We start from the raw sequence: 15,775 nt of genomic DNA, 5'->3' as shown, positions 1-15,775 counted from the left end.
CAAACCGATCATGCTGAACAATGTTACAGGCAACATGTTCTCCATGGCTTCTCCAGTCCCTTTCACACCTGTCACATGTGCTCAGGCTGAACCTGCTCTTATCTTTGAAAAGCACAGGGTGCCAGTGGTGGACCTGCCAATTGTGGCATTCTATGGTAAATGCCACTCAAGCTCCATGGTGCTGGGTAGTGAGCACAGGGGCCAGTAGAGGACATCGGGCCCTCAGGCTCTGGCAGTGCTCATCCTGTTCCTCCTTGCCCAAAGGAGGAGATACCAGTCCTGCTGATGGGTTAAGGACCTTCTATGGCCCTGTCCAGCACTCCTAGAGTAACTGCCTGTCTCCTGGAATCTCCTTCGTGCCCTTGAGACTGTGCTGGGAGACACAGCAAACTTTCCGGCAATGGCACATATTGATGTGCCATCCTAGCGAAGTTGGACTACCTGTGCAACCTCTGTAGGGCCCAGGTATCGCCTCATGATACCAGTAGTGACACTGAATGTAGCCAAATGCAAAACTGGTGAAAAAACAGTCCGAAAAGATGAGGAGGGAAAAATGTCAGTGGCCTCCACCTGTTCAACCATTAATGTTTTGGGGGTCATCTCATTGTTGCCCCTCTAGTGCACCTGTTGTTAATTTCATTAACACCAAAGCATCTGAAACTGATTAACAACCCCCTCTGCTACTTAACTGACCAGATCAATAGCCCACAAGTTTCATTGACTTGATGCTATACTCTGATTAAAAAGTGTTGCTTTAATTTTTTTGATCAGTATATATACGGGTGGTACAACATACCTCAGATGAGCCTGGAAGGTAATCCTCTGATGTTCATGTGTGAAAATATGTATTTATATATAAATACATACACACACATCGTCTCTGGAAAAAATTAAGAAACCACTTAATTTTTTTCTTAAATCTGCATCTCTATGTATGGCAGCCATTCATTCCAGTGTCTGTGGAGGAATTCCTACACAAGCACACCTCATTTTACCTAATGCAGTACTGATTAGGTAATCACCTGAATTAAATCTTTTTAAATGAAGAAAAGTATAAAAAACACTAAAGTGGTCATCACTATCCTCTTGCAATAGAACCAGTTTGGAGGACAAAAACAGTGCTAGTTGTACCATAAATTTAACTGGAATACAAAAATATCTGTTCAATATGCCAAAAGATTAAGAAAAGTTCTGGGTGGGAAAAGAAGCTTGCAATTCTGGCTTTAGAGACATAGGGACACAGAGAGCATCAGGTTGCTTCCATCCTCAAAATTTCAAAGACAGTAGTTCATTAGAACATGGTCAAGCAGCAGACCCTCCACTGACTGGGATGTCACTCAACAACCATGGGATGACATCAAGTGATCTACAAAAAGAATTGCAAATGGCAGCTGGAGTTAAGAGCATGGCATGGAGGGTTAGAAAACAGCTTCTCCGAAGTCATTCAAAGCTAGAAAAAAAAAAGCCCATCATCAGTGAGAAGCAAAGAACACCATAGGAAATGGACCGTAAAGGACTGGAGTAAAGTCATCTTCTCTGATGAGTCCAGTTTTCAGCTTTTCCCCATCACCTTGTCATTTAATGGTTAGATGAAGACCTGGAGAGGCATAGAAACCACAGTGTCTCACACCTACTGTGAAATTTGGTGGAGGATCGGTGATGATTTGGGGGTGCTTCAACAAGATTGGAATGGGGCAGATTTTTTTTGTGAAGGATGCATGAATCAAGCCATGTACAAGGTTGTCCTGGAAGAAAACTTGCTTCCTTCTGCTCTGACAATGTTTCCTAACTCTGAGGATTGGGTTTTCCAGCTGAACAATGCTCCATGCCACATAGCCAGGTTAATCAAGGTGTGGATTGTGGACCACAAGATCAAGAACCTGTCATGGCCAGCCCAATCTCTGGACCTAAACCCCACTGAAACTTCTGGAATGCGATCAAGAGGAAGAAGGATGGTCACAAGTCATCAAACAAAGCCGAACTGACTGAATTTTTGTGCCAGGAGTGGCATAAAGTCAGCATGCCTAGCTGTGATTAAATGTCAGGGTTATGACACTAAATACTGATTTCTGAATTCTTCCTAAGTTCAAACATTAATATTGTGCTATTTAAATTTGAATATGATCTTGATTTCTATGCATTATTGAAGGTTAGGTAACACTTCATCTTTTTGTTATTTTGACCAGTTGTAGTTTTCTGTAATGAAATGCTCGAAGCGCATTATTTTTATGTGGAAGTTGGGGGAAATGTTGTCAGAAGTTCCTCAAACATATACCTATATATAGTAAAACCAGAGAAACTGATAATTTTGCAGTGGTTTCTTCATTTTTTCCAGGGCTAAATATATATACAGTAATCCCTCCTCCATCGCTGGGGTTGCGTTCCAGAGCCACCCGCAAAATAAGAAAATCCGCGAAGTAGAAACCATATGTTTATATGGTTATTTTTATATTGTCATGCTTGGGTCACAGATTTGCGCAGAAACACAGGAGGTTGTAGAGAGACAGGAACGTTATTCAAACACTGCAAACAAACATTTGTCTCTTTTTCAAAAGTTTAAACTGTGCTCCATAACAAGACAGAGATGACAGTTCCGTCTCACAATTAAAAGAATGCAAACATATCTTCCTCTTCAAAGGAGTGCGTGTCAGGAGCAGATAATGTCAGAGAGATAGAGAAAAGCAAACAAATCAATAGGGCTGTTTGGCTTTTAAGTATGCGAAGCACCGCGGCACAAAGCTGTTGAAGGCGGCAGCTCACACCCCCTCCTTCAGGAGCAGAGAGAGAGAGACAGAGAAAAACAAACAATCGAAAATCAATACGTGCCCTTCGTGCTTTTAAGTATGCGAAGCACCGTGCAGCATGTCGCTTCACGAAGCAGCTGCACAGAAGGTAGCAACATGAAGATAATCTTTCAGCATTTTTAGACGAGCATCCGTATCGTCTAGGTGTGCGAACAGCCCCCCTGCTCAATCCCCCTACGTCAGGATCAGAGAAAGTCAGCGCAAGAAAGAGAGAAAAGTAAGTTGGGTAGCTTCTCAGCCATCTGCCAATAGCTTCCCTTGTATGAAATCAACTGGGCAAACCAACTGAGGAAGCATGTACAAGAAATTAAAAGACCCATTGTCCGCAGAAATCTGCGAACCAGCAAAAAATCCGCGATATATATTTAAATATGCTTACATATAAAATCTGCGATAGAGTGAAGCCGCGAAAGGCGAAGCGCGATACAGCGAGGGATTACTGTATATATATATATATATATATATATATATATATATATATATACAGTATATATATATATATATATATATATATATATACAGTATATATATATATATATATATATATATATATATATATATATATATATATTATCACACACGTGTGAATAGGAGGCAGCTGAAGGGCTTAAAGAATAATGGTAACACATCCGCCCAGGGGGTGGCGGGGTGCATAACACTCTTTCTAAGTTCCCTGCAGACCTTTCCCAGGAAAAACCACCAGGAACCACTGCCTCGACTCGGGACACACCACTTCTGGCCCAGGGCCCGAGGGCGACATCACTTCCCCCAGACCTCCTATAAAACCTCACTCCCTTCCCCTGGAGGGCAGTTCTGTTTTAGAATCTGTCTTGTAAACATTACACGCTACCAAACCTTTTACTTTTGCAGCCAGGAACACATTATATGGGTGGCTGCCCCAAATCTTTACATTGTCTTGTTTCTCTTCTTGTCACAAGATATATATATATATATATATATATACTTACTGTATATGGGAACCACAGTGGTACAGAGATAAGCTCTGCTTACTTGCGAAGTACTTGTCCTCCTATTTCCTCCTACATCCCTAAGACGTGAGGGACATGGGAGATTAACTGCTCACTTTAAATTCTCCAAAACTCAATATTTGACAGCATAAATACATTTCTCATTCAAGGTTTGTTCCTTCTTCATGCCCAATTTTGTTGAAAGAACTTTCAGCTCCCTATTGATCTGAAATGGAAACAGCAAGTTCAAGGCAATAGACATCAGGGTATTTATATATACTGTATTTGCGAGTGTGGTGGTGTGTGTCTGTGTATCTCTTTGGAAAGTACAGTATTTAGTAATTTTTATGTCTATCCCTGTACAAGCCACTCTATTTCACGGGCATTTTCAGCACTCGCTCAGAACACAACTGAAGAATAGCTTTGTATTGCCATGGCAGCCAGAAGACAAAAGCAGTTGAACTGCCTAGTGTTGGTACTGTCAGAAGATTTGTAGGTCACATTTATTCCATGACTACTACACAGAAGGTGAAAGGTCAGAGGCTGTGACCTGTTGATTTGTCAAGGTATGATCAACTCCCACAAATTACAAGCGTAAGAGAGCACTGACAACTTCAATATGATGAGCAATGAGAGCAATTACTTGTGACATGTGAATCCGGCTTGAGCGCATAATTCTGTCACTTCTTGACAAGGCTTTATAAGCCGGGGCAAGCAGCTGTCTGAGGCAGGATCAGCTGGGAGAAGGATCGCAAGGGTAGGCCGAAGGAGAGCTATTTTTTTTTTTGAGACGCTGCTGTCTTGGAAAGCTGCCTACAGAGGAAATACCAGAGAGTCTTCTAATACTCTACACTTGAGTACTCAGCCTCGCCAGAAAAATATTGCACCTTGTTTTCCATAAGTAATGCTTCAGTTGCATAAAAACGCAATGAGCTGCACAAATAAAAACCAGAACAAGCCCATACTATACTTTATGTAATTATTTATTTTTTTTATTGTCTTGAGAGGTATTGTTGTTAATGGATGTAAGAATTCTTAGTGGGTAAATGTAGTAGTCATCTCCAAATATTCTTATACTGGAGAAATCCCACTAAAAGGCAGAGGTGGTTTTTTAATATTATCAAAATGATTAAAGTTAAAGCTTCTCAGAACACCGTGATTATGAAGAAAGGTTATAGCCAGAAAATATCTAATGATAAATGAACTCTACTTAGCTGATAAAGAAGAAAAAGAATTGACCAGCATTTCAGCCACTGTAAAAATCCTCACACTGTTGAGGTGTGGTGCTGAGGTGTCACCCGCTGCACTCGGGTCCCAATCCAGGTGGTTCATTGTGTGGTGAGTGCAGCGATGCGCTGTAATCAGCTCATGCACCCAACCTATCTCTTAATAAATGACGTTGAAAATACTGTAACTCCAGCAATATACTCACACACAACACAGAGTCAATTAAGAATAAGAAAAATTGTCGATGTCAAAGGCTTGTTAAACATGAATTGAAATTATAATTTGAGATATTACCTCATAGTTTTAGATAATTATATTCAGCTTATGCCATGCTTTATGAAGCTGTCCACTCATTTTTTTAAAGTTTCTATGTCATCTTTCCATCTGTAAAGCACAATCTGTTTGTTCTTCATGCACAGCTTTGTTTTTCAAGCCACCGACTTAAAATTTGGCACACAGAACCTTCTCACCATAACTCATGTTTCAGACATATACAATCACTTTTAGCCTTGATCCTCTGAGGGATAGCAGGTTTTGTGATCATAATCACACCTCTGACTCAAATCTCTTAACAAACTGGGATCTAGTCTAAACACAATCATTTTTCTCCAATTTAATTTTACAGCAAAATTTGTAAATAAAACCTAGGCAAACCTGGGAAAGAGAGCTAGATTTCTCAAAAAAGAAAGTGGTATAGATCTACAGAATGAGAAACAGCACCGAGTAGGTGTGATGGTGGTGTGTGGCGCACTTGCCTTTGTACCAAGAAATCTGGGTTTGATTCCTGCACATAACATTTTTTTCATGGGCTAACTGTACCTCTCCTCCTCCTCTTTTCTCTAACCCACACAATGAAGACAACACAAAACTCTAAGCAACTCAGTAAGTGAAAAGCACAAGTCAGGAGATGGAGAAAACAAAATATCAAAGCCACTGAATATGCCTTGGGGCATCTGCAACTGAATATCCACAAAAACTGAAAAATCATGTGAGAAGAATACTTGTGAGGTAGGCCACTAAAGATGTATGAGAACTCTAAAGAAGTTACAGGCTACAGTGGATAAGATTGGAGCGACTGTGCATACAACTATTACCTGCATCTTTATGGGAGAGTGGTAAAAAAAAAGCTATTGTTAAAGATCATGCACAGAGTTTACTAGAAGGCACATGGGACAGTCTGAAGTAAGCTGCTAGAAGGTTCTATCGTCTGATGAGCTCAGAACTGAGCTTTTTGCCAATCAGAGTAAACACCATGATTGAACACTACACATGATCAAAAGCATACCATCCCCACCATGAAGCATGGTGGTGACAGTATCATGTGTTGTGGATACTTCTCTGCAGCAGGGCCTGGAAGGCTTATGAGAGTAAAATGACAGCAACAAAACACAAGAAAAACCTGGAGGAAAACCTAATGCAGTCTTCAAGAAACCTGCACCTTGGGTGAAGATTAGTTTTCTAGCAACACAATGTCCCCAGACATAAAGCCAAAGCTACTGAGGAATGGCTTAAAAACAACAATGTTAATGACCTGGTGCCTCATGTATAACCAGTGTGTACGTACAAAAATGTTGCGTACTCCCGTTTCCATGCTCAAATCGAAATGTATAAAACCTAAACTTGGTGTAAAGTCATGCCCATTTTCACGGTAGCACAAACCCTGGCATACGCAAGTTGTCTGCTCAGTTTTGCAAACTGCCGTCACCCAGTGTCAAAGCAGTGCTTTTGTTCCAGTGTGGTTTCCCTTTCTTTTTTAGATTCACATCCCTGATGCGGCTTTATCATATACACTGAAATTAACTGCATATTGTTTATTAGTTTAAGGCATCTGATTGTAATTAACCTGTAACAATATAATGGTCCACGGAATAGCCAAACTATTCCAAATATCATAGCTGCTTTAACGTTGTTACTCTCACTGCACCTTCTTCTTCTTCTTCTTTCAGCTGCTCCCGTTAGGGGTTGCCACAGCGGATCATCTTTTTCCATATTATTCTCACTGCACCACTCGGAGTATTTATATCATTGTATCTGAGTGTGGAATCACAGCTCTACAGCAGCTGATTGGAAAGAGAATTATCAGTATACAGCATCAAGCACACGCTGCCTCAGCCATGCTTCCTATTTGAACTGCTCTCATATGGCAAACGCTTCAGAGCCTTTCCTGTACTGACCTCGCGGTTCAGAAACAGTTTCATCCCAAGAACTATAAACGCACTCAATCAGTCCATCAAGTGCTCCTTGTAGAACTGTTTGTACTTATAAGTACAATTACCTCACTGTAAACTTGTGATACAGTTATAATATTGCACAACCTGAGCTAATTTAGCGTGTATTTACATATGATGATGATATCATTTTTAAGATGAAATGCAGCAAAATATGTTTATTATATTATACAGATAAAACTTTAACTTCATTTAAATAATCTATATTGTTAATAATTAAACATGTGAGGACACGGTGTTGCAGCGCTAGCAAGGAGCTGGCACCCCGTTCACGGATTGTTCCTGCCACACACTGTATTCTTGCTGGTGCTGGCGCGACACTGGAAGGATAGATGGATAGAATAATTAAACATGCACTACGAAGATATTTCAATGTTCCTTAAAAGTTTTGAGGAATCGGCATTCTCAGCTTACAGATGGCTTTACATCTATTACAGAGCTGATTGTGTAGCGATTGGGTATTTGGAGAAAGAAAAGGAAGGACAGGAATTGGGGGTTAATACGTTTGAAAGAGACAGTACTGCTGCAATAAATTATTTCATCGAAGGTCGCACACGGCGCAGCAAGCATCTTGCGTGAGGCAAAAACAATCTCTGGACAGGGCGCCAGCTCGTCACTATCACTGTGCTACAATGTTCCCATGTTTAATACATGCTTTAATTCCTATCATCATGAAAATGATATCACGTATACGTCTCAGTATTTAAATTATTCAGGGAGCTGTAATATCATGAATGTAAAGGATTCTGTGTGGAGGAAGAGAAAGCCTGTTTAAGAAGCACGTAGTGATTCACACACATAGAACACATAGAAGAACACATACAAAACAAAGCATTTAACGTGCTACTTTAGTTATGATGGGATTTGAGAAACTAGTAAATTAAACGATTTTAAGACAAAGTTTATAATGTTCTACTTTAATGACAAAATAAACTACGTGATTAAAGTGGAAAAATCGATATTAAAGTTGACATTTCGAGCTTTTGCAACACTGTGTCCCTATTTTTTTTTCTTTTCTCTTTACCTTAATAAGCTTTCATATGACACTAAGACGGTGACTTTGATATCTGACAACTTCTTTTTTATTTCGGGCACTGTGTGACTTTGTGAACTTGAGCTTTTGAGTTTCTCCGACACTCTATGTCACTCAATCAACTTCCTTTTGTTGTTTATACCACTGTTTAAACCAACAAATAATATGTTTGCCTCCACTTGGTATTCACTGAAATTCTTGTATCACCCCGCCGTGCTTTTGCCAATGCCTTTTCACAGAACGCTAAACTTAAGGGCTATTTATATTGATTTGCATATTCAAAGAGGCGTAATTCTGGGAGGAGTTTGGGAGTGGCAGCAGGTGCGTGCACATGCGTTACTTTTCACGCTGACCGGGATTTATGAAGCGGAAGAACGTGGAAGTTGGCGAATGCACAGATTTATGCATGTGGATTTTTTTTTGTGCGTACTAACATTTCTGCTTTTGTCCGTACACCATGTTTTAGTGTGAATTCTACGCATGGCGTTATGCATGAGGCCCCTGGAGTTGCTGAATCAGGGTCCAGATCTCAATCCTACTGAGAATTTGTGGCTGGGCTTGACAAAGGCTGGTCACTCTCAATGTCACCTGACAGACCCTGAGTCATTTTGCAGTGAAGAATGCAGAATAATTGCAGTGTTCATAAATGCAAAGCTGATAGGAAGAGGCCTGTCATGGCTGCCAGAGATGCGTCTTTTAAACACAACAATCAATTGAACCCCCCCAGACTAGAGTCCATTGAATTAATCAAGTGACTGCTAAAACCAATTGGCTGCACCAGTGGTGACTTAGGTGTGTCATAATAAATGCTTATGCAATTAGTTATTTTGTGTTTTATATTTTTAATTAACTTAGGGCACTTTGTAGAGATCTGTTTTCAGTGTCTTTTCTGTTAATCAATGCCAAAAAAAAGCCAAAGTGAATCCAGTGTGATTCAATGTTATATAAAAATAAAATGTGAAAACTTCTTTTGGAGTGAATGGGAGCTGTAAAACCCACCTGTTCTGTAAACCCCACCTGTTCCCTTCTCCCTTTGCTTTTCCTTCCTTCATTCAGTTTTCAGAGTAGCAATCCCACTGTAGTGGTTACTAACTGAGACTACTAGTTGTAAAAGCCTTAAACAAAACATATTCAATTTTTTAATCTAATTTTGTCTCAAATTTGCACTGAACCCCTCTTTGCAATTTAACTTTTGTTTAAGACTGGAGGGATTTCTAAAGTTCCTGCTGATGGAGCCTGCTGTTAAATTTGTCATGGATACTTCATAGTTCCTTCTGGTATTTGTCTCTGCTGGCCTTTTTCACTTTTTATTTATATTTTCCCTTTTTTATAGTGAATATTTTTCCCTTCTTCCATTATTTAACTTAATTTAGGTCACAGGGCAGGGCTCATCCCAGCAGGTGTGGGCACAAGACCAGCTCAGAATAGAATGTTGTACTAATTAGTGTGCATATTTCACACTTGCTTGGTTTCGTAAAGCACCCTGCCGAGGTGCGTGCTGTTAATGGCAAAAATTGATTATTAAGTATTGATACAAATGTGCACAATTTAAGTTACAAATTGTAAGTTGCTTTTTATTTTGCTGCCAGAGAGAGTTTATTTCTGAATTCCTGCAGAACTCTAAGCATTATATAAAAAATGCACTGTAGTGAATCAAATCTTTATCCCATATCTGCATATTTGGCATCCAAGCTATTTCTGTCAAAACAAAAACCACTTATCTGTGAATGCTAAGTGATATATAAAAGGTGTTGAAGGGTATTTGTTATCAGAGTGCGATTTATGTCATGGCATTTGGGGAGCTCACCCTGAATCATTTTGGGTGTGGTTGTTATGCATACTTGTCACAAAAAATAATGTAGGTCATTGAAGCGTAGAGCTATTTTTCAAATTATAATCAATAACTGCTTTCCAGTTTATGCATTTAAAAATAAAAAAGTGCCACTGTTGCCATTGTCTTAATAGCCAGAATTTACATAGTGGAAACAAAATGAACAAAATGTCCAAAAAAATAAGGGTGGGGAGAGCAAAAGTAGTCAGTTTTGAATTTTAACTTTTAAATAATAAGCTTATTCTTCATTGTCATTTTTTAAATATGTTAGTCATCCCCAAATAATTTCCCAAATAATCCTTTCGTGGGGGCATATGCACCACCCAGGGTACCTGAATCCACCCAGCATTCTTTGTTTTCTTCAGTGTAAAATGTACTTACTTGTTCTTCGTTGTTGAGTTCTGTGGAGGTAATTGGAGTCCATATTTAAAGCCATTTCTGTATGCGTATTCTTTCAGATATTTGTATAATTAATAAACTGAAAAAGTTAAAGTTGTTCATTTATCCTTTTGCATTTCTTAGTACAGGGATATGAATAAAAGGAGCATGTTCTGGAATCAATGGACACAAGGTAGGAAACTTGGTACACCTTCATGCCAACTTCATAGGCATTTATAGTATTATCATTTAAGGTAACAGTATGTTACCGGGCAGTGAAAACGTTGAGAAAACATGAGAAGTGCATCCAAAACATTACATTGAAGGAACCCATGTGGAAATGAAATTGGATCCATTGGTTTTGGAGTGGAAATACTATACCGATGTGCAACTGATAAAGTAGTCTCCCAGGACCAGACGTAGTTCTCAAATGAGAACACTCGTCTGGAGACAACTTGCTAAAATGTTTGTAGGCTCCGCACACCAGGTTTCTTCCTAAAAACCCACCCTCAGCTTCCTCCAGTCCATGCACTTTAAACGTTTGGGGTTGCAATGTCCCATTTCTACTCATTTATTAGATAAATATATAAAATAACTATGGAAAGAAAGTAAGAGAGAAAAAGAAACTGAGCAAAACACGAAATAGAAATAGAAAATAGAAAAGCAAGATTAATGTTATCAATGCCGGATAAAATAACACTCGGTACCTAAAGCTTCATGATTAATTTGCATATTTTAATGAGCAGGGTGACAGAAGAGACAGACAGACAAGACACACGCGTAGGCCACTGCAGGTACTTGGCCCCACATATTTCAGAAATGCTTTGTCTGATGTGATATCTTGCTGCGGCTTTGACTATTCTATCACTATGCTACAGTATATGAGTTCAGATAAGCATGATGGTTGATGCATACACTATGTATTAAAACTGCTGTGGTCACACTCTGGCAAGATATGTTTGGCTTTTCCAGTTAGGTTAATTTCTGACTTTAATCTGGCGCATTACTCTTGACTGTGACGTGCTCTGGCATGGACTGGCATCCCATTATCTCTGTTAACTGGTAACTCTAAACTGAATCAGTGTGAATGATCATAGGTGTGTAATTTGTATTTGGAATGGCAACCCATCCAATGTTGTCTAATGGAACAATTAGTTTAATTAAATGTCCTTAATGCTTGTGCAAATTAACCACACAATTCTGCATTAAATTTATGTTTTCATTCAAAGATTTTAAAATAAAGCCTTCATCTTGGGTCTTGGGCTCAAAAGAGCATATACAGAAATATTCTAATATTCTTCTCCAACAAAAAACGCACATAATGTATCTGTGATCTTTTGCGCAATTTTTTCCTGTCTCTTCAAATTTATTAGTTTGGAGAACTCATCCTAGTAGATTGAGAAAAATGATTCATTTAAGAGTATAGGTTAAAATGATAAACAACCATTACAGCAGGGCAAAAGTAATATATTTTGCAGTGTTTATTCCACAACAACATTTTTGGCTGCTTCTAAATGTTATACTAATTTATAGTAATGTTTAACTTTTTGCAGACTGAATGAATTTTAACATGGAAATACTTACTTCTGAAACAAAAAAGTTTCTGGAACACCCCATGGTAACCTGTGGGCTTGCTTCTGAATTGTCCTTCTGTAAATAACAGTGTGTTTGGAATTCAGCTGTATTTTATTGTGGAGTCTAACCAGGCTACCCTATATCAAAAATGTCTCCATCTCTCCAGTGCGTCCTGGGTTTAACCATTGACTGTCTCCCAGTCACCTGGGCATGACATCCTAGAGGCATCCTAAGTAACACGCTCAGACCTACACAACTGGTTCTCATTCAGGAGAAAGCTTGATACTTCAGACATTGCCAGGTCTAAGTGAAAGTTAACACTGGATCCCAGATTCCTCCTGCTTTTCTGAGCTTCTCACCTATTCACAGAGAGTGAACCCAGCAACTCTCCACAGAGGCCTCATTAATTTTTACCAGATCTTGTACCCAGTGGCGTAGGAAGGCGGGTGCGGTGGTTGCGGCCCGCACCGGGTACCAGCTCAGAGGGGGTGACAAAAAATTGCCGGTTTTGTATTAATGCGCCTTTTGTTACATAAAATAACATGTCAAATAATTTACATGGGCTTTAACAATCCCTAATTGCAGCAAATTGCGCGTGAACGATGTGATGCTGTAATGATTTAGTACTATTGTGGGTGCGTGGGAGGAGGGGGTGTTCTGTCTCGTTTCTTTTGAACTGTGCTGGTGCTCAAGTAAACAAACAACTCAGAGGAGGTTTTCGAAACTCAAACTAATTAAGAATTATCGTAGATCCACTATGAACTAAGCACGACTCTCTAGCTTAGCCATTTTCTCAATTGAAATTAGTGTAGCTGAAGGTATCGATTTTGATGACGCAATTTCAAAATTTGCAGAACAAAAAGTTAGAAAGAAGAGATTCTAAGTATCATGTTAAAGTACAGTTTGTTGGATTAGAGCCTAGAGAACGAAACTTGTAAACAATTGAGTTTTCATTAAATTGTATTATAATAATAATAAAGTCCTGCACTAGGTACTATCACTATGAAAAAAGATTTCTTACATTGTACATTAAACTGGCTTATTAATAAAAAGGCATTTTACTTTTTTTTTTATTCATAAAAAATTGTTTACAAAATAATTAACATTATGCCTCTTTACTTAACCAATTGAATAAAAAAATTGCTTTCTCAATAAATTTCATTTTATATTTTGGTGGACATGGGGGTGACAAGTTTGAACTCCTCACCGGGTTCCACCAGACCTTGCTATGCTACTGCTTGTACCCCAAGTGAAGCTTGAGATATAGTCAGAATGGTATATTGACAGCTTAGTCCAAGGGCTTTGCTCCTACTTCATCACTGGTACATCACTGGTATTCTGGTACAATGTCTATAAAGTTGCTGCTACTGCACCAGTTTGATGGTCATTCTAGTCTTGTCTAGCTTCATTCATGAACAAGATCCTGAGGTACTTGAATTTCTTCATTTTGGGCAGCTTCTCAACATTTACTTTTGCAGAACTAGTCACTCTTTTCCAGGAGAGGTCTATGGCCTCAGATTTAGAGGGGACAATTCTCCTTTCATCTGCATCATTGGCTAGATCTCTGTCTGAGGAGAACATGGAGCTCAAATTGCAGCTGCCTAAAATGGCTTCTCTACTTGTATATTTTATATCCGTGTGCTGGCTTGGTGTTTCTTTGGAATTGGTGAGATCTATGAGACATCAAAATAAAGTCTGATAAAGGATAAGTAAAAGCAAGTATTTGTCATGACTTAAGTCTAAATATAGGTTTCTCCTAAGCCTGTGGTCAAGAATGGACTCTCCTTTTCTAGCAATAAGAGAACAGCTTTTCAAGATGATGACTTCTCTGTGTTGCTACTTCATATTCATCTTCCTGCCTGTTCTTCTTCTGATTTTGCTTTTTCAGCCTTAGATGGATGGAACTTAGCCAGACAACATTAGATGCAGTATGATGATAAACCCTAGATGGTGCACAGATTCATCACCACACACATTCACACACGGCCTTAAGCATTTTTACTGGGCCAGTTTAAAGTTGCCAATCAAGCCAACATATTGTATAGAGAAACCAAAGTACATGGAATTGAAGTGGGCAGCAGCGATTGTGCAGACTCTCCAAAGAACACTAAATTGCTGTCTGGAGCTTCATACTTTATGATGTTAAATTTCTGAATTTGTTTGTTCACTATTTGAACATAGAAACTATTCAAGCAGCATCAGGTGAAAGGCATTAACCAATCCTAAGGAACCTAAATTGTTCTTTATTGTCCTGGAACATCAGTTGCTATTAGACACTTCTCCCTTTAAATGCATTTCTGTTGAAAATAATTTAAATCTTCTTACCTTACATAACATGAATAACATTTTCAAGCCCACTTATCCCAAAATAAGGGCCATTTGGACTGGAACTTGTGCCAACAGCACCAGGTTCAAGGCATAAGGTCTTGGACCCTAAGTTGTTCTTTATAGCTTTGGAATGCCAGACCTTTTTAGAAATTCCCTCCTGGAAATTAAGTTTTATTCAAATGGAGATCTTTTCAAATGCCCAAACAGGCAGTGCTTGTCTTTTTCAGGTTCAATATACTGCATTACCCATATGTGAATATTCTGAGTGACTCAGAAGTGCAATCATTTTCAATTTTAATTTATGACTAAAGTTCTAGTTATCAACAAGTTAGATCTGCCACACAATAAGAAAACCCACATTTCCTTGAAACGTAAATGTTTGGCTTAAACATAAAACAGAACACTTCTGTTACGTATTAATGACATCAATATTTGTTTAATAATTGCCTAAAATCAATGAAAAAAAACTAGAATATCACTTACAATTAGTAAGAACAAAATCAACCACCTCCCCACCCTGTTTAATTAGTAATTAAAAATTGCTCCTACAGTTTACTTGAACAGTTCTCTAAATAAAATTGTTAAACATTTTATAAATAACAAAAGATTATATTAGTGAACTATCTGATAATATCTAGCAGAGATTTCTTCTTATAGTCAAGAGACTGGTGAGTGACAGCACAACAAAGTTGTGATTGCGTGTTATTGTCTGTGAGATGTGCCTGAAAATGGCACACACATAGCTCCTAATTAATAAACACTAAATAAGTCAATAAATGGTCATTTACTTATTGGACAAACTGAAGATGTACTTTAAATTTCTGCTTTCCAGAAATGGAAGGCTGTGAACTGTCTGTAGACTCTGATGAATTTGAATGAACAAAGGAAGACTGTTTGTGCTTTCAGTTTGTTTGCAGATATTCTCATGATGTCTGCAAACTAGAAAAAAGCACACAAGTGAAGAGCAATGAGAAACTGAACAGCAACTTCCAGCACACACTTTACGTATACTGTATACTTGCGATGCTACGTGATTTCAAATTGTTTATACTGCTAACATTTGAAATTTTTGTCTCAGACAATGTATACATGAAGCATCTGTAAGGATGGCCAAGTAAGCAGGCAATACGAGGGGTCAAAAAAAGGTTGGGATACCACTGTGGTAACCCCTTTTAATCGTAACAAAAAAGACAATTAATAAATGGTTCAAACAAAAAGGCAATATTTTAAGATTTTAGCACTCAGGTAGGAATTCAGGAGTTCTGTCCTTCACTCACATCCATTCAGCATCTGATACCACCTGTTGGGAACAGGCTGACTTATAGGGCTGAGACCAGAAGGGGTGGAGTTTTCTTTGGGAAGTGGGCGGGGTCAGTCATCCTTCTTGAGTGTTTTGTCTTGGC

This window comes from Erpetoichthys calabaricus, chromosome 2, assembly GCF_900747795.2.
Source record: "Erpetoichthys calabaricus chromosome 2, fErpCal1.3, whole genome shotgun sequence".
NCBI classification, from domain to species: Eukaryota; Metazoa; Chordata; class Cladistia; order Polypteriformes; family Polypteridae; genus Erpetoichthys; species Erpetoichthys calabaricus.
Note: the sequence above shows the minus strand (reverse complement) of the source record.